This window comes from Mus pahari, chromosome 2 (genome assembly GCF_900095145.1).
Source record: "Mus pahari chromosome 2, PAHARI_EIJ_v1.1, whole genome shotgun sequence".
In the NCBI taxonomy this organism is placed as follows: Eukaryota; Metazoa; Chordata; class Mammalia; order Rodentia; family Muridae; genus Mus; species Mus pahari.
Genome location: NC_034591.1, coordinates 83,756,081 through 83,782,544, shown reverse-complemented (window position 1 = coordinate 83,782,544; position 26,464 = coordinate 83,756,081). Strand labels below are relative to the sequence as shown.

Here is a 26,464-nt window from a genome sequence, read left to right as displayed (position 1 = left end):
CTCCCTCTGGTCTCTACATGCGTGTCTATACATACCACACACACACATACACACACACACTCGCACACACACACACATACACACACACACACACACACACCAGAAACATCCAAAAAATGCCATTGGCCATGTATGTGTCAACAGTCCAGAAACAATGCATTTGGTATTACACACAAAGAACCATATGTATTATACTTCCATGTTTTTAAATCTACAAACTTTCAAACAATACATAAAATTCAGACTGAAAACTCTACATATTTCTAAACACACACACACACACAGGATCTCTATTGTAATAAAACCACTCTAAAATACTTGTTTATAAAGTAGTCAACTTAAAAGATGACTATAAAACAGTTATTTAAAAGATAGTCTTATGTTTAATCAAAGACCCAATGAAATAACCAAAATACATATTATAAATTAATATTTTATTGTAATATTGAAAATTAATAAATTTCATGAGATGATAAATTATCAAATTTAATAAGATGAAATCTTGATAATTTTTATGTCTTAAAATATGCTAATGTAAGTTATTTACACTGAAATGCTATACCTATTAGCAATTATTTCAGTAGCAAAATTACCCCATCTCTCTCTCTCTCTCTCTCTCTATATATATATATATATATATATACATACATATATATCCTTTGATATATATATACATATATATTTGCATATTCATATGTATGTAACAAGAAATAGTATCTCTACATATAGGTCAGTCCAAAAACTATTTTTCATAAGTATGTGTATGTAGTATGTGTCTGTTCATACATGTCCTCATGCATGACAGTGCATATACACATGTATGTTCTTGTATGTGGAACCTGAAGTTGATGCCAGGTAGATTCCTTGATCGTTCCCCACCTTCTATATTGAGGCAGGAACTTTCACTGAATCCATAGATCACTGCTTCATCAAATCAACATGACTCCAAGAGACAAAGCCAGTCATCAAATAGCAGTTCCAGAAATGGTTTAAAAATAAATAAATAAAAACCAATAGTTCAAAAGAGCCCAGAAATAAAAGGAGGCAAAGACTGATTTGTCTTTATCACAGAGAAACTTGCTGTGATGGCTAAACTTGGTTGCCAGCTGGATTGGATTTAGAACCAACTAAAACAAATCTCTGAGTGGCTGTGAGGGTATTTCCTGGAAGGATTAACTGTGTTGGGAAAACCTTCTCTGAGGAGGCGTAGTACCATCTGGTTTACTGTCCAACTGTCCAAAAGATCAATTGCCATATAGGGGAAATTAAGTAACAAGAAAAAAATTGGAATGAAAATTTCCACTGCCCTGACTTAAACTTCCCTTTGATTTTAGTGATTAATATAATACTGATAAGAGAGCTTGGAAAACAGGGCTGATGAGGTAACTCAGCAGATAAATGTGCTTGATGAGCAATCTGGCAATTGAGTTCAATGTCTGGATCCCAAAGAGGAAGGGTAGACCCAATAGTAGGCAGTCATATGTGTACAAGTGCTTGCACATGTACAGAGAGAAAGGAAGAGAGGAGAAGAGAGGAAAAAGAAGAAGGAAGGGGCGAACAGAAGAAAAGATAAATAAAAATAAATATATTAAAACCCACAGAAACAACATTTGACTGCAGGACATTTCTTTTACAATGTCTACCGATACAGGTGTTGTGAAAGGTGTAGGTTGCTATTTAAGAGCGCTGTAATCCATTTAGCAAATATGAAGACATGGCTTGTGTATGCTCACTGTTGATTAAGACAACAAAGCAAATAAAGTGAGGTCGAGAAACTCACAGCACTCAAAGAAATGCATGAGAGATTTCAGTTCATGTCCAAAAGTACGAAACTGGGGTCAAAAGTTTACAGGACAACCCATGCCATCATAAGGGCACAGAACTTCCCCCCCGGGTGGGGGAGTACCTGAAGCCATTGTGCTGTTTTCTGGCAGGGTCTCAGGGTCTGGGTCTGCATGTTGACGATCTAATTTAAAGAAATTGCTTTTGACAGGCCCTGAGTGTACTTCCACAGTAACTTCTCAGTGCAAAAGGAGTCGTCTTGTGCCATTAGGAGGGATAAAGATTAAGACATGTCCGTGGTATCACTGCAGGGCACAAGCAAGGTTACCTGGTGTCCCATTTACTGCAGGCTACTTTGGAAACTCAGACCGGCTTGGCTCCCTCTTTGCTTCCCAGTCTGGTGCCATTACCAATAGGATAGTTTGGGGATATAAGGCCTAGATTGAATCACACTGACATGAACTCAACATAAAACACATGTTCACTACTGATTTCAAACTTTGTGTTCCTCAAAAGAAATTCAAGACACAACCTATTTTCTTAATCAATTAACTAGGCCTTTTGTCAATACTTGAGAGAGACGGTCTACCCTTAAGGAAAATGTTGTCTGTCGCCCAATCCATCCCCAGTTCTAGAGTGTCATTTTAAGGAAAATGACACTTTTCATAATTTAAAGAACACCATTTTTCTCATAATATATTTTGATTTGCTATAATCAAGTGATTTGTGAAAATATAAGTTGGTAACATTTGCATCTAGAAGTTAGTTCAAAGCTATTCGGCTTTAATCACTACTTCAGTTTAGGTATTACTTCCAAAACCTCAGAAATCAGGAGCCCTACCCTTACATAAACAAAATCATGTTACATTTAAGAAATATTTTCCTTGGTCAGCAGAGAGATACTTAGTGAAGTGTCATTACTACTGAGGTTAGAAAAACAAGGAAAACAAAGGGGCGTGAGGAGGAAAGGGAGTCTGCCACCCTGGGACCTTGTTTGCCTTCATTACTCACTGAGAATCCAGAAATTTGAATGCCACAGATAAAGCCAAAATTCTATACAGAGATAATGTGCATTTTCCTAAAACCTTCTGAAAGAAATAAACACCAAAAAACTCCAAACATCACATCACCAGTCAACAAACACATGAAGTTTTGTTTGATTGTTTGTTTGTTTGTTTGTTTTTGCTAGGCAAGACCACAGGTTTATTAGGGGCTGCACACATACACACTCACAGCATCATTCGACAATGGCACACTTACTTGGGACATCACGGTGGCCTCTGCTGTCCACGTAGGGCCCAGAGGCCGTGGGTTCTGGCCTCCTCCACTGCCTGTGGGGTCGTTCCTCTGAACCAGCTGAGGAAGGGAGGTGGCTGTTGGGGTGGGCCTCGGGCCTGGCAGGGGAAGAGCAGGCAGGTTGGTCCAGTAAGCCAGGCCGCGCGGAGGCCCACCTCTCTCCAGGGACTACAGCATCAGCAGCTGCTTCAGCACCTTTTTCTGGCTGATCTCTTGGATTTCTCTTGCCAGGAACATCTGGGGTGTAAACCTTGTAGAAATTGAACACCAAGTTCAGTTCACAGACATTGTGGAAGGATTGATTCATTTAACACTTCTATGAAGTTGTGGATGGCCTCGAGATAGGCCAGATTGTTGTCGTTGACGTCCACGCAGATGCGGAAGTAGAGGCCAGTGTAGCGTCGGTACATCTGTACTTGGCATCCCTGACAGTGACCACCGCATGCACCTCCTCGATCAACTTCTGCTTCTCGTCATCATCGAAATGCATGTAGCACTTGGTCAGGCGCATCTTTCCTGCTCAGTTCTGGATGAGGATGAATGGGATCGTGACAACCCCTGTCTGGACCACAGAGGCACGGGGCCCGCTGTAACAGGGAGGCTTTGGCTCTGCTTCCACGTGAAATATTTTTATCTAGGACCAGAGCATTTATCTTGCATTTTACCATTTACATACTGTAACCTAAACAATGTACCTTATAATTCCATTGCCTATAGAGAAATCTTTAAAAGAATATATACATCCATATTTTTAAATTTTGAAACTTTGCTTGCTAAGCCCTCCTGTGAATAATACTCTTTTGGTAATAAATCTTCTCTGTCTCTCTGTCTGTCTGTTTCTCTCTCTCTCTCTCTCTCTCTCTCTCTCTCTCTCTCTCTCTCTCTCTCTCGCACACTCACACGCGTGCATACTCTGAAGCAGCCTACATCTACTTCTTGCATATTGCCCTCGACTATATGACTGGCTAAATACTCCTTATGCTCCCCATTTTTGCATCTTCCTAAATTCGTTTCTGTTGCAAGCTGCTGGTGGCTGTGTGGTGGCCTTCTGTGCCTTCTGCTGTTGTTGACGTTACCACATGTGAGAGAGGCTTTGATTCAAATAATTGCTCAATTTACTGGTGCGTTTTCTCACATCCAGCTCACATTTGAAGTCGTATTTTCTGGAATATTGTATTTTCTGTCATGTTAGAGTCTCTAGCCTTCAATCAACCACCCCCCAAACAGACTAATGGGATTTCTAAAGGAAACAACTGGTGGCTCCAAGGAAAGACCTGTATCAAGCTAGACTGCCTCCTTCCCAAATCTCATTATATACATTGTAAGTTCTTTCCGTTACTGTGTGAACAGACTTTGAGGAAAATAATTACCATTCTCATTATTACTTTAAATAACACCCCAAATTATAAAAGTATTAATACCCAGACTCAACTGAAATGCTTAACCAACCTAAGCTACTTTACTATTGTGTGTCTCCAAGAATGGCTATTGTCCACGCTTTCCAAAGGGGAGCTAAGAGGTTAAGAGATGAGCTTAAGGCTGGTGAATAAGTCAACGCCACTTTTGTGAGAGATCACAGAGATGCCAGGTGCCTGCCTGGATATGCAATTAGAGGACCCAAGTCTGAAGAATGGCTCACTGCAAACTCTGAAAGGCATATATTTTACGCAGGGCTCTCAGCTCTTTAAAAGCAATCACATATGACACTTACTGAACTTACTGAACTAGCTAGTCCTTCAGTTTTTCTTGTTGTTTTTCTCGTTTTGTTCTTTTTTCCTGAAAACATGAATACTTGAAATATAAAGAAATACATGAAAACTATCAGAATCACCAGAGTCATGGGACATCATTTTGATAATCATTATTAAAATGCCATTGAGGGGTATACTTTTTAAATTTGCAGTATTTTACTATTCTGAGAATATTCTTGAAAATTATTGAGTGTTGTAAACTAGTTTCACAAGTGTATCAGAAATAAAACATAGAACAGAATCAAAGATACAACTTGAGGACAGTAGTTACAATAATAAATATTGGGGAAAAGGGAATTTGGAACTAGAAAAAAGTGAAGGCATTGTACATTAAGCAAAAGTTAAAAAAAAAAAAAAAGTTCTTACTCTCAGATTTGAAACACCTCCAACCCTGAGGGGAGCTCTCCACGTGATGGAAGATTCTGGAGAAAGGCTGCCCGGAGTGGAGCTGGGTTCTGTGGGGCCTAATGCTTAGACAGTTGAACTAGCAACCTCTGGGTAGTGAACAAAAAGTAAACATGAAAGTGAGACTTTATTTAGAACAAGAAAAAATTAAATGGAGAGAAAAAGATATATGTTCATTTGGGGGTATAAATTATACTTCAAAGTAAAATTTTGTAATGTCACTACAACCACCAACACTGGCATATCAGAAAAAAAACTGCAACATGGTAGACACAAGTTTAGGGTCATCTAAGTTTATCAGAGATAAACAAGATAGAACAGGTGGGCTCAGGAGATGTTGTACCTGCACTGTTTTACAGAAAGCAAGCTTATTAAGAAGTACAGTGTCTTATTTACATACTATTTGCAGGGGAGAAGTGGGGTAAAGTCAGCAGAAACTGACACATTTAGGCAAACAGTCTCTCTGACTTTGGCTAGGGATTCCTGAGTCAGTCAGTGATTTTCCTATCAAACAGGAGGCTCTTCTCAGAAGGCAGAACAGCAGCTTTGAAGGGAAAACTTAAGGGATCTTTGGAAAGTCAGTTGTGTTAGATGGTGTTTTGCTGGGGCAAACACATGAAGGGGTGTTTTCCTGAAGTAGACACAGATGAAAGACTAAGGCAGACTCATGAAGAAACATTTAGCTGAAGCAGACACAGGAGAAAGCATGTTCTGCTAAAGCAAATATGCGAAAGGACACGTGATGAAGGATTCTTCTCTAAGGACACCCATATATTGATCTGCTTTATACTGCATAGTTGAGCACTATTTCTCAGGATTTTATAGAGAGAACTGTACCAAAAAATCTTCTGGTGGTGCCCTGCAGTTTCTTCTGGCTTCCTCCAACTCAGGCTGATTGGCAGAGTGATGTCAGCTGAGACAGACTCACTTGCTGAGACAAGGCTCATGGAGGATGAGAGATGTTTGGAATGATATAAATAGAACTTGGACAGTGATAGAGGCTGAGCCATGCTTACATATAAAACTATCTGTGCGACTCTTGTGGGTCTCAAGTCTTCCCTGATCACTTCACTTAGAGAGACACAGATGAGAACTTTTTCTGGAGTCCCCCCAGGTCCCTCCTGTTGACTCCTGTGGAGGCTTAGGGCTGGCTGTCTCTGCTAAGTAGTGCCACACCTGTGATTTGTGTTGCTATCTACTGAACTGGACTGCTGGTGGATCCATTAACTATTTGCGAGTGGATGGAGCTGCCACTGCTAACCTCTGAACTGAATGGCCGATTTCCAGAGAACGCAGACAAGAGTTGTTCCAAAAAAACCTTTCTAATCAGGTCCACTTTCCCCATATCTTTTCTTTCCCACTATGTCTGGTGGGTGTTGGGCTAAAAGGTCAGTTAAAGCATTTAAGAAGATCATTAAAAATAGGATTTAAAAATAGATTGCACAATAAAATCATGGAATAAAAGGGGGTATTGGTCAACATCAGGTTACTCCAGAATTTTTTTCCTTCCTAGTGGCTAAACAAAGGAGGTTTTATCTTTTAATTACTATTTTATTTTTTTGAGATTGTACTATCAGTTCTTGCCTCCTCTTCCTCCCTACAAATAACCCCTCTTGCTCTCATTGCCTCTATTTTCATTAATTGCTGTTATATACATATTTGTACACACATATATACATATAAGGACATTTATATGTGCACATGTACACATATACATATATGTACATATACATTCACATATATACATATATACATACACATTAATAAAACCTGCTCAGTATATATAAAGTTACTGATATGTATGCCTTTCAGGGCAGGATCAGAGAAGAGGCTGTGGAGAAGCACTTGGTTACTGGCCTCCATGGCTCGCTCCAGCTAACGTTTTTTTTTTTTCTTTAAAAAGATATTTTTTCATACATTATGTTTTGATTACAGTTTTTTTTCTCTACAGATTTCTTTCTCTACTCCCAGTTTCTCCCATCTCCTATCATGCCTGGAGACATACCTTGTCTCTCCTTAGAAAACAGTCATCTAAGGAGTAAGGGAATAATAATAAAACATGGTAAAACAAAACCAAATCAGAATAGGACAAAATAAACAGAAGAAAAAGAGCCAAAGGGAAAAAATACAAGAAACATGGATAGAAGCAGAGACATACATGTTTGCACACACAGGATTCCCATAAGAATACAAATATGGAAACCATAATAACTGCAAAGGATCTGTAAGGACAAAAAATAAAGACAGAGGAAACAAAGAAGGTAGGCAAGAAAGGACGGAAGGAAGGAAGGAAGGAAGGAAGGAAGGAAGGAAGGAAGGAAGGAAGGAAGGAAGGAAGGAAGAGAGGGAGGGAGGGGGGAAGAAGGAAGAAAGGAAGAAAGAAAGAAAGAAAGAAAGAAAGAAAGAAAGAAAGAAAGAAAGAAAGAAAGAAAGAAAGAAAGAAAGAAAGAAGAAAGCAAGCCTGTGCTGACCCACAGTTTTGAGATCTGTTTTTGCCTTCTGCTGCTGTGCAGGGGGGTATGGCCTTAAAAGTAGTTTGTTTTCTCAGTGAGATTTCCTGGGAAAAAAATAATTTTTCATTTGAAAATGGCTACGAATTGGAGCCAGCTTCTGAGTAAGCAGTGGTGACATGTGTCCATTCCTTCTGTCAGTGCTGAGACCCCCATCTGGCCTAGAGTTGAACATTCCCTGTGCATTCTGCCAAGGTCTCTGTGAGTTCATATATGCACTAGCCTTATCCAGAAGGGCTTGACTACTTGATCTTTCTTCTTCTTCTCCACAGTTTTCTGACCCATGAAGGGAAGGATTTGATGAAGACATCCCTTTAGGACTGAGTGTCCAAGGTCTCTTTTTGTCTGTGCCTTGTTCAACTCTGGATCTCTGTATTTGTTCCCATCCACTGTAGGGGGGAGCTTCTCTGATGATGGCTGAGCAAGACATGGATCTATGAGTATAACAGAGTGTTAGCAGGAGTCATTTGATTGTTATGTTCCTTTAGCAGAAGAATAGTGTTTGGTTTTCCACTGTGTCCTTGACCTAGGTTCTTGGCTTCCCAAGCAGTGTTGGGTATGGGTTCCCTCTTATGGAATAGACCTTAAGTCAAGTCAGATATTGGTTCGTTACGTCCACAATCTCTGTGCCACTGTTACACCAGGATATCTTGCATCACTCATCCTGCTTGGTTACATAAGCCTGGACAACCTGTCCATAGATCACACTGCCCACAATGGATTGGATTCTCCCATATCAGTATCATTAATCAATAAATGCTTGCCACAGACTTGCCTACAGACAAATCTGATAAAGGTATTTCTTAATTGAAATTCCCTTTTCCTAGATAATCCTAGCTTGCATTAAAAACAAACAAAACTAACCAGCACATCTATGGTATTATTTAAAATAAACAGAATGAATAAAGTAGAAAACAGAATATCAGAACTTGAAGACAAGGTGGATGATTTAGTACATTCAGATAACAATAAATATAAAATGAGAAAGTACAACATTAAGAGACACAAATTTTGAATAATGGGCAAGAAGACAGAGAATCACACTTTATAGACAAAGAGAATGTACTGGCTAGCTTTGTGTCAACTTGACACAGCTGGAGTTATCACAGAGAAAGGAGCTTTAGTTGGGGAAATGCCTCCATGAGATCCAGCTGTAAGGCATTTTCTCAATTAGTGATCAAGGGGGGAGGGCCCTTTGTGGGTGGTGCCATCTCTGGGCTGGTAGTCTTGGTTCTATAAGAGAGCAGGCTGAGCAAGCCAGTGGAGGCATGCCAGTAAAGAACATCCCTCCATGGCCTCTGCATCAGCTCCTGCTTTCTGACCTGCTTGAGTTCCAGTCCTGCATCCTTTGGTGATCAACAGCAGTATGGAAATGTAAGCCAAGTAAACCCTTTCCTCCCCAACTTGCTTCTTGGTCATGATGTTTGTGCAGGAATAGAAACCCTGACTAAGACAGAGAATGACACTTCATAGACAAAGAGAATATATTCAATAAGCTCATATCAGACAATTTTTCCAAATCTAGGGAAGAGACAGATATCTAGTAACAGGAGACATTAAAATACCAAATAGTTATGATCTGAAAGTATCTCCACACATGGCATTATTAAAACTAAACATGGTGAAGAGAAAAAGAATCCTGAAATCCAGATAAGGCAAGTTCCTAGTTACATACAAAGGAAAATACATAAGAATGACAGCATAGTTCCCAACAAAAACTCTTAAATAGTGGGAGAGCATGGACTGATGCAGTCAAGCTATGAAAGACCAGATCTGCCAACCAGATCACTGCATCACGAGCAAAGATTCTGCTGAAGTGAAAGGAAAGAACAGGTTTCCCAAAAAACATGAACTGGAGGAGTTTATGACCACTAATCTAGCAACATAGAAACTACTTGAAATAATCTTACATCCCAAAGAAGAGAGCTCTCAGTGAATAATACATGATACTACAACACTGCAAATGAGGATGTAGAAGGTACCAAACATTACAAAACAATAAAAAGACACAAATTATTACATGATTTTCAATAATAATCCTAAATATGAATGTCCTAAATTCTCAAATCAAAAAATTGGATTAAAAACAATAGCCAGCTATTTTTAGCCTCCAAGAATCACACGTTCTCTGGATGACAGAGAGGGAGTTCCAAGCACATGGGTAGAACAAAAGCAGACAGCCATGATTGGCTCTGACAAGTTAGACTTCAAACCAGAGTTAGAAGAGATAGACAATGCTACGTCACAATGGTTAAGGAGCAGTCTACTAGGAGGCTATAATAGTGCAACATATACATGCCACATAGTGGTTTTTTCCTAAAATAAACCCTGCTAGGCATAAAGGCACAGTTGATACTGTCATAAAAACAAACACTACAAAAGATGTAAAGGCACAATTCTTACAATTGATAGATTATGCCATAAAAATTAACAAACATAATAGTTAATTGACATAATAGATCATATGGACTTAATAGACTTTTCAACCCCAGTACTAGAGAATGCTCATTCTTCTCAGCAGTTCATAGAACTTTGTCTAAAATATCTGTCTTGGAAACCTTAAATAATATCTTGTATTTTATATAATCTCCATGGTCTGAAACAAGAAGGCACAATAACCTAACTTTTAGAAATATACAATGCATGGACCTGAACAAATTATTCCATGACAAATGAGTTAAATTTAAGAGGTCCTAAAATTTTATGATAATGAAAACACAACAAATTAGAAGTAAGATAAAACAAAAGTATTCCTACAAGAAAATTTTATGTCTATAAATGCCTACATTAAACGGTATGGATATATTCAATGAATAATGTGATATATATATATATATATATATATATATATATATATATATATATATATATATATATATCAGTGTCCTAGAAACAAAAAATAATAAAAAATTACAAGAGGAGGATAAATAATGCTCAGCAAAAACAATCAACTTATTGCAAATTAAATGTCTACAAGTAATAAATCAAACAAAGATTTGGTATTTTGAAAAGATAAATGAAACTAACAAGTCTTTAGCTAAACCAACAAAACAAAGAGAGAACATGAAATTATTAAATTTAGAGTTGAGAGGAGAGACTATCACAGATTCCAGTGAAATTCAGAAGATGATTACAGTGTATTTTGGAAACATGTACTTCAGTAAATTTGAAACCTGAAAGAAATGGATAATTTTCTACATATACATGACCTATGAAGATTAACCCAAAACTATAAAAAAACAAATAGATAACATAACAAGTAGGAAGACTGGTGTGGTGATTCTATATTCAAACTAAAAACAATCTGAATCACAGACAGATTCACTGCTTAATTTTGCTAGATATTTAATGAACTAACTCAAGGCTCATCAAACTATCCCAAGAGAGAAAGGGGCAAAAACTACAAACTCACTTTACAAAGCTAGTATTGTTCTGGGCCCAACTCAAAGTAAACAATAATAATAATGAAACAAAACAAAAAATGTTAGTTTTCCTGATGCACATGGACATAGAATTATCAAAATGTATTGGCAAACAAATTTTAAAACACATTTTAAAATTCATTATTATGAATGAGGATTTATTACAGGGATTCAAGAATAATTTACCATTAGCAAACTCAGACATGCAATACATAACATAAATACATCTTAAGATAGCCTGACATTCCATAATGATAAAATCTGTGAAGAACCTGGAGAGAGAACAAACATATTTAAAATAGTAAACACTACAGATGACAAACCTATATCCAACATGGCACCACATTACATTTCCACTAAAATCAGGAACAAAATAAGAATGTCCACTTTCTCTACTGTTATTCAATATAATGGTTTAAGTCTTATCAAGAGTAGTAAGAGAAGAAAAGACACAAAAAGGAATGTATATAGGAAAGGAGAAAGTCAAGTTATCTTTGCAGACAGTATGCTCTGGTATATAAGTTCCCCATAGTCCCTACCAGAAAATTCTTAGAACTGATGAACAGTGACAGTATAGCAGAAACCTATAAAATCAACATAAAAGATACCAATGATGGATATGCTGCGAAAGGAATCAGAAAGGCAATCCCATTCACGTTAGCTTCAAAACAACATACCCCCAAATAACACTAAGAAAGTACAAGACTTCCACAGTGAATCTTTAGAACATTGAACATAGATGTTGAAGAAAACAATGTAAGACAGAAAGACTTCCCGTGTTCACAGATTGGTAGAATTAGCAGTGTTTTTCATAGGCATATTTCTAAACATGACCAGCAGATTCAATGAAGTTATCTTAATTCTAATAACATTCTTCATAGAAACAAAAATAAATTGTAAAACACATACAGTAGTACAATACTTGTGGATAGTCAAAGAAATTCTGAGCACAAAAGACAAAACTATCCTATAGAACAAGTATACTACAAAACTATACTAATCAAACTAACAATATATTGACATAAAAACAGACATATAAGTCAATAGAATAGAACAGATAATCTAGGAGGAAAGCTATACAACTACAACAGTATTAGTTACTTTTGCTGCAATAAAAATACCACAACCAGTTGCAACTTAAAAAAGGAAAGAGTTTCTTTTAGTTTGTTCCAAAAGAGACTTAATACATCATGATGAGAAAAACATGGCATCAGGTATAAGAAGCAAGCCTGGAACTCAAGAAGCAGAGAAATGACATTTCATATGCACACATGAAGCAAAAAAGGGAATCAGAAGTGAGGTCAGGATATGAAACCTCAAAAACTATCTCCAGCAAGACCACACTTCTTATAGGTTCCATAACCTTCCCAAGGTGCACCACCACCTGGAGACCAAGTGTTCAATTACATGAGCCTATGAGGGACATTGCTCTTTCAAACCACACTATCAAAATGATTTTATTTTATTTTTTCCAGTGATGAGATTGAATCTAGAGCCACAAACATGTTAGGCTAGCCCTTTATCACTGAGCTACATACAACGCAATTGATTTTGGACACAGATGTCAAAAACTTGCATTGGGGGAAAAAGTCTCTTCGGCAAATGATCTTGTGTATACTGTATGTTAACATGCAGAAGAATGAAACTAGAGCCATATCTCTCACCCTGTAAACAGTCAATTCAAGATGATCTTACTTCAAGAACTGAAACTTTTAAACTTCTCACAAACAAAACAAAACAAAACACCCAAAAACTTAGGTTGGGAAGATCTTCAAGATAGGCAAAGACTTAGGCAAAGACTTTCTGGCATAGAATTCGCTAGCTAAGAAAATGAACCAACTATTGATAAATTAAATTCCATGAAGCTGAAAAAGCTTCTAAAATGCAGAAGAAACAATTAGGCAGAGAGACAGCCTACAGAGTGGGAGAAAAGTTTTGCTAGATATACATTTGGTCAATATCTACAATATATAAACAAGTCAAAGACTCAATGCTAAGAAACCAAATAATTCAATCAATAAATAAATTAGTCAATAAAATATATGTAGAATTCTCAAAAGCCACTAGAGAAATGAAAATTTAATAAATTTTGAGATTACATACCATGCTAGTCAGTATTACTACAATCAAGAAAATAAATGACAAGTTCTGTTGAGGATTCATCCAAAATAATGGAAATCAGAGAGGTTCCTCCAAAAATCAGAAACAAAACTATCATATGATACACCTATAGCAGTGTTGAGTATAAATGCTGAACACTTCTCTATAAGAATACCACAACATTATGTGCACATTTATATTTATTGGAGTGCTGTTATTCACAATAGTCAAATTATGGAATAATTCCAAGCATATATCAGTAGATAAATAGATAAAGAAAATGAGGTACATGGGCACAGTAGTTTTAGTGAGTCACAAAGAAAAAAAAATCTGTTGTTTGCAGGAAGATTTCCAACAATTGGAAATTAGGAGGAAATTAGAATTGTAATAATAAAATAAGAAACAAGAAACTAAACTAATGCTAAAATAAGAAAACAAGGAACAAGCATGTTTTTATTATTCCATTCTTTGTAGATCTTATATAGATGCACAAAGTCTTATGACATGAAAAGTATCAATGACATCACATGGAAGTAGAAGTAAGAATATCTGGGGAGTGGGGACAGTGGGAGCAACAGGAGATAGGGAGAAGAGAGGGGACAAAAATGATTAAAGTAGGGGCTGGTGAGATGGCTCAGCGGTTAAGAGCACTGACTGCTCTTCCGGAAGTCCTGAGTTCAAATCCCAGTGACCACATAGTGGCTCACAACCACCCATAATGAGATCTGAAGACATCTACAGTGTACTTACATAAATAAATAAATAAAATCTTAAAAAAACAAAGGATTCAGATATATAAAAAATGATTGAAGTATATGATACAGTTGTATGTCTTTATGATAGCTTTCACAGTGTACTTAATACATGTAATCAAAATTTATATTAAGACAAGGAAATGATGCAAATCCACAGAGAGTAACTGTATTTACCTGCTATGTTCAGTTTACTGAGTTCAATTTAATCACTAGGGATTCAACATATTAACATGGAGAGTCACCACCTCAAAAATCATACGAATATTTTGGATTCTTTACTAGAACCAACTATGTGAATTAAGAAATACTGTTTTCTGTCTCCCTCTTTTTTCCCCCAAGGCCTTAGAGTTTACTTGGTGATAAATGATAGGCAAGTTCTAGGACTGAAAGTAATCTCATTTCCATTTCCCAAGTCTGAACAATGAAGATTGATATGGTCTTTCCCCATCCTATTGTGCTAAATTCCCTTCGGGGACAAAACACCTTATTAATCAAGGAGCAACACCTATTAAAAAACCCTAACAGCCTTAGGAGTCTTCCATAAAATTGTTCATCTCAGGATTTTTATTTCTGGCATTAAAATTCTTTTAAGAATCCAAAATTCAGTAAAAAGAAAGAAAGAAAGAAAGAAAGAAAGAAAGAAAGAAAGAAAGAAAGAAAGAAAGAAAGAAAGAAAGAAAATTTAAATCCTTATGATTTGATGTCTTCAGGTTCCCAGAACAATGCATTTATGGCTTCTAACTATCCAATGGGGCATTACAGTCATTAAGCCTCCTCCCTATGCTTCAACCTTATCACTGGCAAAAGAGATGAGAATGTCATGACTGTTATGTGACAGAATTTTCCTGGGTATACACACCACCTCACACACATATCTACTTAACCTAGACAGGGAAGCTACAAAATAATAAGATACAAATACCACTAAAGTCAAACTTGGTGAACCACTGAGTTTTATTGGGTTAACTTACAGGAATATGGGTGAGTGGTTACTTACAGGAGCAGAAATGACTCAAAGAAAGTTGTATGACCAGCACTGACTGAGCATATTACATATGTAATAGCCAGAAGGCTCCCAGTTTTTGTGAGCTGTCATTCATGCTCAGCTGACAGGACACTGATATAGCTCTCTCTTGTGAGGCTATGCCGGTACCTGGCAAATACAAAAGTAGATGCTCATAGTCATCTATTGGATGGAACACAGGGCCCCTAATGAAGGAGCTAGAGAAAGTACCCAAGAAGCTAAAGGGGTCTGCAACCCTATAGGAGGAACAATATGAACTAACCAGTACCCCCCAGAGCTGTGTCTCCAGTTGCATAAGTAACATAGGATGGCCTAGTAGGTCATCAATGGGGGAAGAGGCCCTTGTTCCTGCGATGGTTCTATGCCCCAGTATAGGGGAATGCCAGGGCCAGGAATCAGGAATGGGTGGGTTGGGGAACAGGGTGGGGGGAGGGTATAGGGTACTTTCGGGATAGCATTTGAAATGTAAATGAAGAAAATATCTAATTTAAAAAACAAAAAACAAAAAACAAAACTGGGAGCCTGCAGGCAGCACAACAGGTTGAAGATTGTTCTTTCCATGTGGTTTATTGTCAGGAACCTCTTTTAGGCAGCTCTCTAGGTCTTTGTTTCTTCCAGGCTGTTCAGCTGGTTTCTGACTCTATGCATCTTTGCTCTCTTGAGAATGACTCTGAGCATTCTTTACTGCTTATACACTCTTGGAGAGGGAGATACCTATGACTCTGGTCTGTTTCAGGGACATCCTGGAGCTATTTTGAGTTACTTCCTGTCTTAATGCTCTTCCTTACAGGATGGAGTAGTTCACTCCACCCTAGAATATCCTTTAGTTTCACTGTATTGTAAAACACATAAATTGTTTTGCTTTCTTTTTATATCCTATGTTTCAAGAAGTTTTCCTTCTAATGGAAGGTTTTAAGCTACACAACATTGGTCCATCAAAGATGCTATAAGCTGTAGCGGTGAGATTTGGCTACATCACTTTCCTCGAATAAAAGATACACACACACACACACACACACACACACACACACACACACACACACACGCGCGCGCGCGCAAACATGTTAGTTTATTTTTTTAAATGCTTTGGTTAACTCAAAGACTGGGTACTCAGAAATCTTCCCCTGCTACCTTAAGCCCAGTTGGGGAAATTGGCCCCACCCTGTCTCTCATTGGCTGCTAGCACCTTTATTGATCAATCAAAAACCAATTGGGAGGGCTGGAGAGATAGCTCAGAGGTTAAGAGCACTGACTACTCTTCCAGAGGTCCTGATTTCAATTACCAGCAATGACATGGTGGCTCACAACCATCTGTAAGGGGATCTGATGCCCTCTCCTGGTGTGTCTGAGTACAGCTACAGTGTATTCATAAACCTAAAATAAATAAATAGCTCAAAAAATAAAAAATAAAGTAAAATAAAGAATTGTCAAAAAATAAAATAAAATAAAACAATTGGGAACAAAGACCCAATTGCATTTGGACATGCAGATTCCTGATTGAATCAAAGCATTACAACCAATCTCCAAGCCAGGCAGTGGTGGCACACACCTTTAATCCCAGCACTTGGGAGGCAGAGGCAGGCGGATTTCTGAGTTTGAGGCCAGCCTGGTCTACAAAGTGAGTTCCCGGATAGCCAGGGATACACAGAAAAACCCTGTCTCAAAAAACTAAACCAAACCAAAACAAAAAACAACAACAAAAAAAAAAACAATCTCCAACATTAAGCAAATGTAAAAATGAAAATAATTATGGAATATTAAAGCATTTAATTATTTCTGTTTCTCTATTATCCATAAATTATAAATGAATGATCTAGTTAAATAAAAAGAAATTGAGAATTTTATACAGAGTGCAACTATGATGCTGCAATACAAACTATAGTTTCTTTTTCAAGACATCTTTCTTCAAAACTTATGTTCTTAAAGCTTTGAGGTAGAGTGAGGTAGAAACATGAAAGAGGTTGGAGCAAATGCAGAGAAAGGGGAGTGATACAAGTATATTTTAATTAGAAAAAAACTAATAAGAAACATTTGCTCTTAAAGAAAACCTGCTATAGCTACCTGAACACTAATAGCAGTGTATTAATGGCAAGACACTAATGGCAATGCCTGTAAGCTCACCACTTGGGCCTGCGTAGGCTGTATAAAGAGTTCCAGACCATGACGGTTAAAGAGGCACTCTGTCAAACTAGTAAGCAAGCAACAAATAACCAGACCATCCAAACCGAGCAGCAAAACAAAGGTCTGGTCAGCTTTTTGGTTCACAGAAGGACATGTTTTAACTATGAAACTGCCAAGGAAGCAAGACAAATTTACAGGAAGTAACTCCAAGGGTGAGGCTGAATCATGCTTTATGCTGCAGTAGGGCATTTTAAAATTTGCTCCCATCTTGAAGAAGAAAGGGCATTGTTGTTGTTTTTTAAAATCTAGTTTTGTTACTTCTTCAATATCATAAATTTGAGTTTCTGTGCAGACTATATGGCAGGGCAAGAAAATACAGTTTCTCCCATCTTATATATATTTGTTTGTTTGTTTGTTTTCATCTTATATTTTTGATGAAGTCATTTTTAGGTTTAACTTGGGTCTGTTTTTATAGAAAATATTTTGCGAACTTATCATAATCTTATTTAGGAACCTGAGATCAAGATATTTCACCAAATTTATCTTGCCTTCTGTTAAACTGCTTGCTTGTGCAAATCTCCTGCTGCAGCTGCTGAGTGAGACACCTGATGTAGTCTTTGCCTTTAAAAGCCTCTTCCTCTAAATGCTCAGAGATATACTTCAGTCCGGAACACCTGAACGTAGTCCCAGCAGACTGAAATAATGACTTTCATTTGGCTACAGACTGTGTTTGAGTAGTCCTCTGTGTTAGGCTCTCCATAGCACTATCAGATATAAATGTATTGTGAATACCCCAGTAATAGAAAACATACTTGCAAAATCCAAAAGAAATATCCTGTTATTCTGTACTGTATTTCTGAATCACTTTCCACGAGATGTTTTTTCCCCACTAATATTCCTAGTTCCAGCTAATATGCTCTATGTCCTAGACTTCTTTTGTATATACTATACTTGAAGCAGAACAGACAGAAAACACAATAAAATAGATCTTTTACAAGTTGAAAATTTAATGAAACTTGAAACAGGTAGCAGAGACATTCATCACAACTGGTGCAGCAGTTACCTTAATGATTCATTATTTGGAACACATTCCAGCTATGAAGTAACAAAGACTACCTTGTAGGACTTTGTGTACTAGAACTATATATAAACTTTGTCTAGAGGTCTAGGTGCCCCTAATATTAATAATCCTATGTGATATTAAACATTTTAGTTTTTAATGATCAATTTATCTTTATATTTATGCTTAGAAATTATAGAGATTATATGCATATACACAGATATCAATAGATATAACATATGCAATTTTATAAATTTATCTGTTTGAACTGATTATAATATCATTTTCTTATGTATTATGATCTAAATACTTTCATTTTATATTTGTCTATAGTCAAGATTAAGATATCTGATAAATATATTTAGTATATCCTAAATTGAAAGTTTATGATAATAACCACAAACAAGAACAAGCTATAAGTACATAATTTTAACATTCAAAAATAATGAAAATTTTAGGGCTACAAATCATCAGAATACTCATGTTTCACTTTTCCATAATGTCAGCTAATGTTCTTTTTTCTTGTTACCAAAATGCATCATTTAAAATATTTTATATCAGGCATTCAGGAGGCAGAGGCGGAGGCAAAGGCAGTTTCAGGATACACAGGGAAATCCTGTCTCAAACAAACAAACAGGAAAGAAAAACAGAGATACTTCATTACATTCATTATTGGTGTGGTGTGGTGTGGTGTGGTGTGGTGTGGTGGTGGTGGTGGTGGTGGTGTGTGTGTGTGTGTGTGTGTGTGTGTGTGTAAAGCTACTGTGAATGGTATTTATATTTGTGTTTTCATTCTTGGTGTATTAGCTAGGTTTCCATTCAGGTAAAAGGTACAATAATAATGAAAAACTTGGGGAGGAAGGAATTTTTTAGGCTTACAGTTGAAGTCCTTCCTGGAGGAAGGGAAATCAGGATAGGAGCCCCAGGCAGGAACTCAAGCAGAGGCCATGGGAACACTGCCTTCTAGCTTGACCCCCATGGCTCCCTTAAGCTTGCCTTTATATCCAGTCCTGGGTCACCAGAGCAGAGCTTGTCCCACTTATGGTGGGTTGGGCCCTCCCACATGAGTCATTATTCAGGAAAATACCCACAGGTTTGCCTACAGGCCATTTTAGGGAGGCATTTTCTCAACTGAATTTCTTCTTTCTCAGATTACCCTGGCTCCTGTCAAACTAACAGAAAACCAACCAGCACACTTAACAAGTTATTTATTGGCTCCTAGGAGGGGTACTAGTTTTTGTATGTTGAATTTTATATCCTATTACTTTGCCACAGGTATTTATGAGTTCTAAATTTAGAGTATTTAGAGTCATTAGGGTATTTTAAGTATACTATCTATTTATCTTCAAATGAGATTTACTTTAACATCTTCCTTTCTTATTTGTATCCCGTTCATGCCCTTCTGGTCTCTTAGGCAAATGTCCAACATTAAAAAGGTGAGAGAGGGCATTCTTACCTCATTCCTGATTTCAAAGAAATTGTTTTTATTTTTTCCCATTGAACTTCTTTCCTGTGCCAGTGAGTTCAAGCTTATTTCCTGTGTTCTCCTTTATCATATTCACAGTATCAGGTCTCACCTTTAAATCTTTGATTTAATTGGAGTTGGGTTTTATACAAAGCTAGAGATAAGAATTGTTTAATTCTTCTACATGTTACTACTCAGTTTGCACAGTACATTTGTGCCTTTCCTGCTATTATGTATTATGGGTATCTTTGTCAAGAAATAGGTAGATATAAGAATATTGGATTATATGTAGGTCCTCAGTTCTATTTCCTTCTTCTGCCTTCTTCAGTTTGGTTTTTAGCTGTCCTAAATTTCTCACTATGCAAAATTCTTCACGTTCCTGGTTACCTATACTCTGACAGGGTGTTTTGGTTTGGTTAGGTTTGGTTGCTTGTTACTTTTTGTTTTATTTTGTTTTGTTTTGGTTTGGTTTGGTTTGGTTTGGTTTGGTTTGGTTTGGTTGTTTTTTTAAAAACAGGGTTTCTCTGTATAGCTCTGGCTGTCCTGGAACTCACTTTGTAGACCAAGCTGGCCTCGAAATCAGAAATCCGCCTGCCTCTGCCTCCCAAGTGCTGGGATTAAAGGCATGCGCCACCACACCCAGCTTGTAGGATATTTCTGATACAGTCTTTGGGATCTTTTATGTCTAGAAAAAGGATGCTTTGACTTTTTTCTCTCCTATTTGCATCTCCTTCAGTGTCTGATTGCTCTGAGTAACACTTCAAGTTCTATATTGAACAAGCATGAAGAGAGTAGGCATGGGTAATTTTATGTTGTTGTTGTTCCTGATTTTTTGTTCAAATGATTTGTTTATGATTTGTTTTGCTTTCCCCTACTTAGATGATATTAGTTATAGGCTTCCAGAGTGTTGTCTTTAATATATTTTCTCTGTATTTATAGATTCTCTGGTACTTTTATCATGAAGAGATTTTACTAAAGACCTTTGCTATATCTGATAAAATGATTGGTGGATTCTGTCCTTAAGCCTATTTATGCCAATAAACAATTAATATTTCTTCCATGCATGTATATGTGTCTAGAAAAGTAAGAGGGGGAATTGAGGACCATCCTATTGACCGGAGCCACTTCTGAGTACTCAATTCTAATCCACTGAGTGACAAAAACAGAAATTTATATTCAGCAACATTATTAAACTGAATGTATACCAAATAACACAAAGAACTGATACATCCCACTAACACATTACTAATGACCATGCATTAGAAAATGAGGAAATAATGTAGACTATGCTATGAAATTATAATTTAATTACAAGAAATGAAAAGAAGGAGTGGAAAAGAATCTCATAGGGAAGCAGGGTGGAGGAAGAGATTGAGATTAGAGTAGATGCAAAAGATAACAGACAAAGACTTCCCGATAATGATAAATCACAAAATTGATAAACATGAAAAATAAATACAAATAAAAACATGTATTTAGGAAAAAACCAAACTAATATTCCATTGTGATAAAATTGAAATGTTATGAAAAACATCAGGAAAAAAGGAGGAACTCTGTAGGCAAAAACAAACTTTAAAACTAAAAGAGAAAAAAGACTGCCCAATAATGAAAGATACATAAATAAAATAATATGCACGGAATAAAAAAAGAGTTAGTTAAAAATAGAATAAATAAGTTAAAAATAGAATAAAGTAAAAATACTGTAATACTGTTAAAGTGGAACAAACAGGAAAAAAAAATCTTAGGACAAAAGGCAAATAATGAAAAACTGGGGTCAATTCTGAGTCTTCTGAAAGTTGAGACTGCCACATCTAAGCATGGCATAAGGCAGGGCTGCTTTAGTTGTTCTTTTGATGTTTGTTGATGGTGATGTATCTATCCAGGTCCAAACTGCATTAAAATTATCATGACCTTTCCTGGTCTTTTTTATATACCAGGGTCCTTTCCTGGACACACTTAGCTTTGCACTGTGTGGGTTAGAAGTTTATCTCACTCTCTAAACCACCTTGGCTTATATGCTTTTGGGTGACTAAGGTGCGGTCATTTGTGGAGCTCAGTATGGTTTGGCTTTGTTTCCCCACATCACCTTCCGAATCCTCTGTACTTTTTAGTCATCCTAGCACTGCCCTTAAGAATTTCTGCATCTCTTTCTCTGTTGGGAATAAAGTTTATTTAATAAATTATGACAATAACGATGACAGTTCTTCCCCCAAACACACAGAGGCAGCATCTAGTCTGTAACCCTAGAGAAATGCTCTATTTTCACATGAAGTAGTGTTCAACAAGCTACCATGACTAAATGCCAGTCATTTGTGGGTAAATCTGATCCTTTGAAAATGATGGCTTCTTGTATTCATATTTAAAACAAATGCTAGATTTTCACATGGGTGTGTTGGCAACAGAATGGTGGCCACTTATGAGAAAGACACAAGAGTGGAATGCTGTTTTGGCTTTTATGCAGAATACAAAACTGTTCTGACAATGCTAGAACAAAAACTTTAGCCATTTTTTTTAAAAGTTGTAACAATGGATGCACCCTGGAAGGTCAAGTTTCCTTTTATGGTAGTCCACAAAAAGTTGACAATTTATCTCAAAGGGCTCAAAGCTGAAGGTTTGATAAATCATGGCAAAAGCCCAGGGTCATGTATACTTTGCTGGAAAAGAGAAGGTTTGCCTCCATAGAAACCATGGGGGCATTATGCAAGAGGAAAGGAAGTGAGAAGAGCAGATGGTTTTAACAAAAGGCTATAGGGACCGATGGCCCTGTGATTGACATTTAAGACCCCACCAAATAACAAAGCTTTCTCGTCTCTCCCACTCCTCTGGAAGGAGACACCCCTTTAGCAGTCTCCTTTTCTTCTTAGTTGGTGTTATTAAGCATTCCTTTAAACAAGTTAAATTTATACATCTTTTAAAAGGAAAGTAGATATAGTGTGGAGTTCCATGGTCCTGTGGGATTGACTTTCACAATTCAATGCTACCCTGACCTACGGATTGCTACTTATCATCTGTTAGGAATCCAACTGTGGTGGACTCTCAAACAAGTTTGTAATTCAGTCTGATCATTTGTTTCCCACTCAATACATTCTGCTGCCAAACCCTCTTGCCTGTGTGTGAGATGAGATTTAGAGAGAGAGAGAGAGAGAGAGAGAGAGAGAGAGAGAGAGAGAGAGAGTAAAAGAAGTGTTTAGCATCTCCCTACTCCATCTCCATTGTAACTAAGATAGCACACAGAAGAACCCTGCACTAGGTCCTCACAACTAAATATGATTAGAGCTTTTGCATATTATTTACTGTTTCAATGATACTCCTATATTCAAACCCTGTTTTGCCATCTGTAGAGGGTGAAGATCTTTTTACTTTGTTTTCTTGTCTATTATGCAAGTCAGGACCATGGATTAATTCAGAAAATATTATGCTTGATAGATGACCTTACTGAGCCTTTTCTCCATTTTTTAGCTATTTTTTTAAAAATTATTTATTTATTTTTAAAGATTTAAAAAATTCTAACTACGTATATAAGTCTATATGTATGCATGTATGCCTACAGGTGCCCTTGGAGATCAGAAGTGGGGATCAGATCTCCAGGCACCAGAATTACAAGTGGATGGCAGAAATTGAATTCTGATTCTCAGGAAGAAAAGCAAATGCTCTGAAACACTGAACCATTCGCCAACCCCTATTTTATTTTTAAACTATGTGCATTGTATGTGCATGTGCATATGTATGTGTATGTGAACTGAAGGGTTCATGGAGGCTGGGCGAAGAAATCTGATTCCTGCAGATATGGAAAGTTGTAAGCTGGTTGACATGGGTTCTGGGACTGGATGGAACTCCAGTCCTCTGTAAATAAGCAAGCATTTTTTTTTTTAACTCCTGAGCCATCTCTTCAGTCCCTTTTTTTTTTTTTTTTTTTTTTTTTTTTTTTTTTTTTTTTTTTTAGCTATTAATTCATATTAGCAACAGGCATGTTATTAACAATTTTCACATTCAAAATTCTGATAGATAGATAGATAGATAGATAGATAGATAGATAGATAGATAGATAGATAGATAGATAGATAGATAGATGATAGGAATAGATGATAAACTTATGGAGCTGAAATATAGCTTACAAATAGGGTGCTTATTTGCTATGCATAAAAAAATCTAGTTTTCATTCCACTATCACAAGGTAAAAATATATTGAAAAATTTCTCTTCTGACCTTGTAGTCCAAGTATTCTATTCCCTTTGTGAGATCAGTCTTTGCTAGTTTGTGCATGTACCTTAACTTTTCTGCTAGTGTGCTCTTAGGTTTTGACATGCCAGGCAGCGTCTAGTAACTCACCCCTCTCTTGCCTCCTTTCACTGACAATGTACCTGCATCACTAAAATTCAGAGGACTGCATCTGTGTTTCTCCCCATACCATCCCTGTCCCTGTCTCCTCTCCCCTTTTCCTTTCCTTTTTCCTCCTTCTTGGCGGGACTGTGTATAGTTTCATTCTATGGTTAAACATAGTTTCAGTGTTCTTTGGAGTTACTATAGGAATATTTCTGCTTTTAAAAATCATGGTGAGCATTCCCACCCACTGTGTTGCTTTCTGAAAGTAAGATAACTCAATATTGTACATTTCCTGTGATAGGGCTGCTGGCTTAAATGACAAGGGAATGTATTGTTTTGGTAAATTCTAACAAATGCTTTCCATTGCAGCGGCATTTTGTAGCCCACCAGTAATGTTTTACTTTTTCCAATTCCCTTCTCAATCTCATGGGTTTTATGAAAAAATTATGTGCAACCACAGCGCCATTTTAATGATTCTTTCTTTGTGAGTGAAATCCAATAAAGTTTTGCCTTAAAACTGTAGTCAAGAATATTTTGTTGTAAGTTGACTATTCATGTATTTGGTCTAGTTTCTAAAATCATATGTTGATATCAATCTTTATATGTTCTTTTCACACTACATATTTGGGATTTTGAGAAATGGAATACCTGGGTAAGATGAGCAATTCACCAATAAATATATAAGAAATTCTAAACTTTCATATTTGCATGTAAAACTCATTTAGAATTGATTACAAATACTCAGACCCAAACTTCATTTCTATTTTGAAAGATGTCTATGTAACTGAATCAGTGCCATGCCCATCACTGCCGAGATAGAGGATGCCACCTTTGATATCTTAGTCACCTTCATTCATTTGAGTCTATTTCTACTTTTTCAATTTGGGATTATTATGCCTTTTTTCATAATCAATCCACACGTTCCTTTTCTAGTCTCAGGATGCCTTATTTATGGAAGCATTGTGTTTTGTCTTATCACTGTTGACTTCAGTACTAGAGAAGGAAACTAGACCCTGACACATGCTTGGTTCATTCCCAAGCTTACACCTTGTTGTAATAACTAATGGAGCCATTCAATTTTTCCAAATTTTCTAGTCATTTTTACTTTGTTTATTCCTAAATAATAATCTCAGGATTAAAATAGAGTAAGTTTCGAGATAATATGTATGTACCTCTTAGAATTTTTAAAGAACATTTTTGGTATTATATAAATTTATAAATTAAGCATACAATAATATCAGATTTTGAAAATTTCCTGTGAGGAACATGATCTTTTGATTTACTTAGACTTACCTGGTCTTCATGAGGAGACTTGTAAAATTTTTGTTCTGAAATCTTCATGTAGCTTTTTACACACTTCTCTTCTGGATAGTACACTGTTGCAGATATTACTGTTATCAGTTATATACTTAGAGATATATCTTAACATGCTAATGAAGAAGGAGAAAAATAATGATTTCTGCTCCCAAGTTAGTCAACTGATGTTCTATAAACTGTATGGGTTATCAAGAGAAAGGCATAAGTTTATTCAGTTTTCTGTGACATGATCTCCTTCCTAAGGAAATGACTAGATGTTTTGTATACTAAGTTTCATAAAGATTAGAAACTTGTGGGGAAACAAGACCATAAAAAGTATTGAGAGCTATGGCAATTTAGAAAGCTCATTTTTCTGTACTTTTGTGAGAGTTCAGGGAGTATTGCTATACTTATATCCTCAAAACACATAACAATATGCACATTAAAGGAGACAAGAAACTGAAGAGACAGCCTCCCAGAGTGAGGAGTAGAATGCTTGCCAGTCTTTAATCTGACAGGGGATTCATATCTAGGATGTAAAAAACTCAAAAATCAACACTAAATGAACAACTAATTCAAACCATAAACAGACCCTTTTCTTAAGAAGTGTGAATGGCCAAAAATACATGAAAAAAAAAGCCCTCTCCACAGATCTAAACTGTACCGAGACTTCAGAAACAGCCTCATTGGCCTATAATCTTTACAAAGCAGAGGAAGAGAAAGTTCAAGATCAGTGTGGTCTCCACACGAAGTCCATAACTTAGATAAATGAAGAACTTAGGATGAAGCTCATTGTGTTTGCTTAGTCCATGCAAGCTTGAATTTGATCCCCAGGACTGGAGTAAACAAGTGATCAGAGAAGCAAAACACCTATAAGGAGATTCATCTCACTCAGCCCAGCATGGTAATCAACAGAGAAACACGCAATACATGCTGCTGAGGATGAGCAGAAAGGGGAACCTTTGTGCCCCTCTGTTGGAATGTAATTCAACCACTGAGGAGATCACCATGCTGATGGATTCCTTATAAAGCTAAAAATAGAACTGGCACATGGGTCAAAGTCACACAATAGAGACACGTGCACATCCTTGATTATTACAGTACCATCTATAACTGTCGAGTTATCTGCCTAGAGCTGCAAGTAGGGCAGACAC

At 36.8% G+C, this 26,464-nt stretch overlaps 1 pseudogene; it reads right to left on the bottom strand.

Annotated features, from left to right (window-relative positions):
* Window positions 1–2,988: 2,988 nt before the first annotated feature.
* Window positions 2,989–25,355, bottom strand: LOC110316827 (annotated as a pseudogene).
* Window positions 25,356–26,464: the final 1,109 nt, after the last annotated feature.